This window comes from Vombatus ursinus, unplaced genomic scaffold, assembly GCF_900497805.2.
Source record: "Vombatus ursinus unplaced genomic scaffold, bare-nosed wombat genome assembly UNPS02015089.1, whole genome shotgun sequence".
Lineage (NCBI taxonomy): Eukaryota > Metazoa > Chordata > Mammalia > Diprotodontia > Vombatidae > Vombatus > Vombatus ursinus.
This window is the reverse complement of record NW_020954867.1, coordinates 4,094,153-4,098,938: the sequence shown is the minus strand read 5'-3', so window position 1 is coordinate 4,098,938 and position 4,786 is coordinate 4,094,153. Positions and strand designations below refer to the sequence as shown.

The 4,786-nt window shown below is 36.5% G+C and overlaps 1 pseudogene; it reads right to left on the bottom strand.

Moving 5' to 3' along the window:
• Positions 1 to 1,420: 1,420 nt before the first annotated feature.
• On the bottom strand, positions 1,421 to 2,018 carry LOC114031155 (annotated as a pseudogene).
• Positions 2,019 to 4,786: the final 2,768 nt, after the last annotated feature.

Genomic DNA, 4,786 nt, shown 5'->3' with positions numbered 1-4,786 from the left:
TATCACCTAGACTCTAGAAATGGAAAAAAAAATATTTTGGGGACAAAAGGTTTTTAAAACTGTTTTTGTAGTAAAGTTCTTATCATCTTCTTTACATTTATCTTTTCATATTGGCTTTCTGGGCCTCAAGATAAGTTTATAACTCAATTCTCCTTCAGTGCATGTCTACATCCACAGAAAAAGGAAAGCAAATATCACTAGTCTCTATTAGCAATGAGAGAAGAACTGTTCTATTCTAGTGAAATATGGACTAAAGAGAGATATACCACTGGCCTGTTTCTTTAGTGCCATGATTTCTAAGGTATTAACCTTCCCCTTATCTACTGTTCACAACTTTTATAGGGTCTTGCCAAATGGGCAAAGGCTAAGGCCCAGTAGTATTGACTATTGAGTTATAATTAAGCAGCAGAAAAACATAAGAATTCAATAGAAATATAAAACTCATGATATTTTATGAACCACATTATTTGAAAACAAATAATATTGTGAGACATTTTAAAAAATGATGTATCAGTAAAATTACTTGCTATAAATACTTTTTCTTCAGGTAGGTCATAGGCAAAAACTTATAAAAGATGGTATAGGTGTGTGTGTGTGTGTGTGTGTATGTATGTATGTATGTATATGTGTGCATTACAAAGGAAAAGCCATTTAGTTTAAAAGGTTACAAGATTATTTGACCCCAAAAAAGGTAGTTAGAAAAATGAGGTTGGAAAGGTTGTTTGTATTTGTCCCAATATCCAGGAAGTATTTAGAGAAACACTAGTGGACAAGAAATATGATGCAATACTATAGCAGAATGTAAATTCATTTAAGTCAGGAACTGATTGACTGTATGTATGTGTGTTTGTGTGTGCACATGTGTATTTTTATCCCCAAGTTTAGCGCATTGCCTGGTACACAGATGGTGCTTAATAAGCTAATGACTGTGTGTTGTGTTTGCTTCTAGGAGGTCATACTGTAATTCCCTGACTGTGGACCTGCAAAACATCAAGCAAGGAGGTGCTAATTAATCAATTGGTTTTAGCTCATCTTTTAATTTTTTCTCCTCTCTTAAATGGAATATCATTAAGGTAACTGAAAATTTCATGAAAATCTGAGCCAGATTTCTTAGAAGCCATGTGGAAGCTGAACTTTGGGGTAGACATTTCTCTGGTTTTGGTGTCAAGGGGACCTGGTTTCAAATCCTGCCTCTGACATTTCCTACTTATATGAACATATGAACATCACTTACTATTCTTTACCTCGATTTCCTCAGCTGTAAAATGAAAACGTTGAACAAAATATCTCCTAAATTCGCCTTCCAGCTAAAGTCTTTACTTTGTTTTAGTTCTTTCACCCTTAAAGATGCTTATTGTAATCTTATTGCAAGGTAATAATAATTTGTTTATTTATTTGCCATAGAGGATACTTATTGGACTCACACCAGCAGCCCGTGCTTCTTCAGCACCTTTGTGTATTTGTGGATTTTGCCTTCCACATTCTTCTCGGCTTGGTTGCGCAGTTTCGTAATCTTTTTTTTCTTTCTATAATGGATCTTGTTTTCTCATTTCTCTTCTCTTCCAAAGTAGCATTCACTGCCTGATACTTTCAGCTAACGCGGGGGTCAAGTGTCCCAGATAAGCGAATTTTCTAGCTGGCTTCAGTCTGACCACTTTGATGGCAGCTGGGACAACCATGGGTTTCCACTTGTCATAGGGTAGAGGAATGCCATCAAACACCTTAAGGCGTTCCAAGGCAGTCTGACCTTGCTTGGTCTTGTGGGGAAACATCCCTCTGACTGTCCTCCAGAAAATGTGGCTTGGGGCTCTGAAGTGGTAAGGGCCTCTTGAAGGGTTTGTGTTCATTTGCTTTCAGAGGAAGGCCAGGTATTTCAACTTGTTCCTGTAGAAGTTTCCTGAGATGTTAATGCCTTTGCAGCGAACCACAACCACCATCTGTCCCAGGAGGACTTGCTTGGCCAAGCGGCCAAGGAGATGACCCCACTGGTAGATCACCAGGACCTGCCTGTCCACCATGGCCAATGCCACTCAAGAAAAAAAGCCAAGGTAATAATTGTTTAGAAGGAATACCATGCCTTTCCTGAATCGCTACTTAAACAATGTAAGGAACAACTTTACTGTTAGGAGTTAGGAAAAGTGGCCTCTAATCTCAGCTCTGTCATTCATTAGCCGTGTGATCACAGAGAACTTTTGACCTGTGTACTCATCTGGAAAATGAAGCCTTCAGACTAAGTAACCTCTAAGGTCCTTTCTAGCTACAATTTTTTTATATTTAATGATTCTAATACATGAAGTTAATATTCTTCTGTGACTTTATCAATCAGCATAATATTTCACAGATAATTCAAACTATGATTTTCTCAGTCAGCACTCTCCCTACCAAAAAAGAAACTATCAGTCTATTTGTAGACAGCTTCTAATTGTTTTCCTTGCCTCAGGTATCTTCTTTATCTTCTTCTTCCTCTTTCCTCTTTTATGTACTCTCACTTTCTGTCATTTAGTTCCAAGAGAATCAGTGACTCACCTGTAGGTGGGGTATTATAAGGTTTATTCCATAATCTTTCAGGCCTGTTTCTCCTTTATCACTGCAATTTGACTCTTGCTTTGACCATTGCCTTCTTGTGTACTTTTAAAATCTCTCTATTATTATTTCGTTGCCATTTGTGGTTGTTGTATTTGTTTATCTTTCTTGTCTTTCTGTTGTCTCCGGTATTTGGATAGCAAATAATTTGTTCAGACCAAGTTTCTCTCTAGGAATGCTTTGAATACCTTTTTAAAAATTGAATATCCATCTTTTTTTTTTTTTTCACTAATAACTAGGCTCAGTTTTGCGAGGTAGGTCATTTTAGGTTGTATCTTGAGCTTATTTAGTCTTTGGACCACATGATTCCATTCCTTCCTATAGTCTCTGGTGGGTTCAGAATAATCTTTCTTATTTGAATTTCCTTTCATTTATACTTGAAGGTCTTTCTCTTGGTCACTTGTAGAATTTGTTATTTTTTATTGGAATTCTTAAAATTAACTGCTTTGTGACTTGAAATTTGCTTCATAGTTGTTGTTTACCCTGGAGGCAATCTGTGCATTCTTCCAGCTAGTCTTTTGTTTTCTATATTCAGAAGTTTTGGGCAGTTTTCTTGTAGTATTTCTTGCATCATGATATTCAGGGTTTTTTGACTTGTGTTCTTCTGGGACACCAACAATCCTTAAGTTATCCTGCCTTTAAGATCACTGTCTTTTGCTTGTATGGAGATCATGTTTTTTTCATTCTTTCTTTTTTTTTTCCTCTCCTTCCAAATTGACCTTTACTTCAGTACATTTGTATTTGCAATTTATTATTCTCTCTCCTATTTTTTTTTCTGAGAGACTTACTACAGTGGATTCAAGCTTTTTCTGTCATGCCTATTATTTCTACTGTACAATGCATAAATTCTTTCAAAATTTGTATTTTTTCTTTTAAGCCATTCAGGAACATCTTTCTTTTGTTCTGTGCACCCTTTGGAATATACAGGGTCCTCCAGTTCATCAGATGTTATATATATTTTTTTATTTGTTCATAGATGCCAGATCTCATTAAGCTGCTCTAGAATCCATATTTCCTTCTGTTCTTAATATCTTCCCTGTTGGTTTATCTGCTTATGCTCTAGGTCTTTAAATATGTTATATTCCTACTGAGAGTTTCAGTAATTTCACTTTTTTTCCCCTTATGTTCCTGTGTCACTCACTTTCTGACTCCTTCCCCTTTGATTGCAGTTTCACTGCGGGCTGCACATCAAAGCCTTCTAAGTCTCCTCTCAAGGTGAGCAATTCATGTTTCATTGATCTCTTTCTCTTCCACAAGAGACTTCTGGAGAGACAGAACTGGTTACAGATGGATTCTGGGCATTTTCCTTCAGGCTTAATGGGAACCACACATGTGTCCTATCACTGTTCCCTTTGTTCCTCACTTCTTTGACTGAGCTCTGTTGCAGGCAGCTTTCTTTTGGTTTTCTCAGGCATTGGAAGGCAGGGGGTAGAGCTGAATTCTTTTGCAAGCTTATGGGTTAGTTTGTGCTGCCCTGCTAGAACTAAAGTGATTGGTGGGGAGGGAGATGCTAAGTGAACAAGTTAGGGATTACTCTTCTCTGTTGGTAGTATATTTTAATTTTTGCTGTTGTTTTGCTTTGTTTTTTCACTTTATTAGAGTTATTGGTGTCTATGGTGACATATGGTGTTTATGGTCTTGGTGACTATGGAGACAGCTGAAATTGCTTTATTATCTCATATAAAGTATTAGTATTTTGAAGAGGTTTGAGAAGTCCTGAGAACTAAAGAGAATATCTAGTCCTCCATCTTTTTGGTCATGTGAGCCATGTGACTCAGTCAAATTTTAAATAATAGTAAGTCTCCTTGAATTTAGGTAAGCTGATCCTTGAATATCTGACCAGGCCCATAAAAATAGCTTTTCTTTCTTAGTTGGCCTTTTCAGACCTTATACCTTTCAGGGTTAATGTCGTAGTTTGCTCAAAGTAGGTCATTAGTAAATGTTTGTTCAATTACATTTAATTAAGACCTCAGGTTAGTGTCCACATCATGAGACAAATGTGTTTTTGCTTTATTAAATTTATATAACTCTTTGCCTCCTATATAGGGTCTAAGAAAGAAATTATAAACTATTGAATTGGCAAAAATTATTGCAACCTTGGAAACAGTGGGTTTTTTAAAAAATCCTAACTGCCTTACAATCCCATAACAATTTGACCCACCTGCACATGTTTTACCTAGCTAATCAATTTACTTACAGCTTA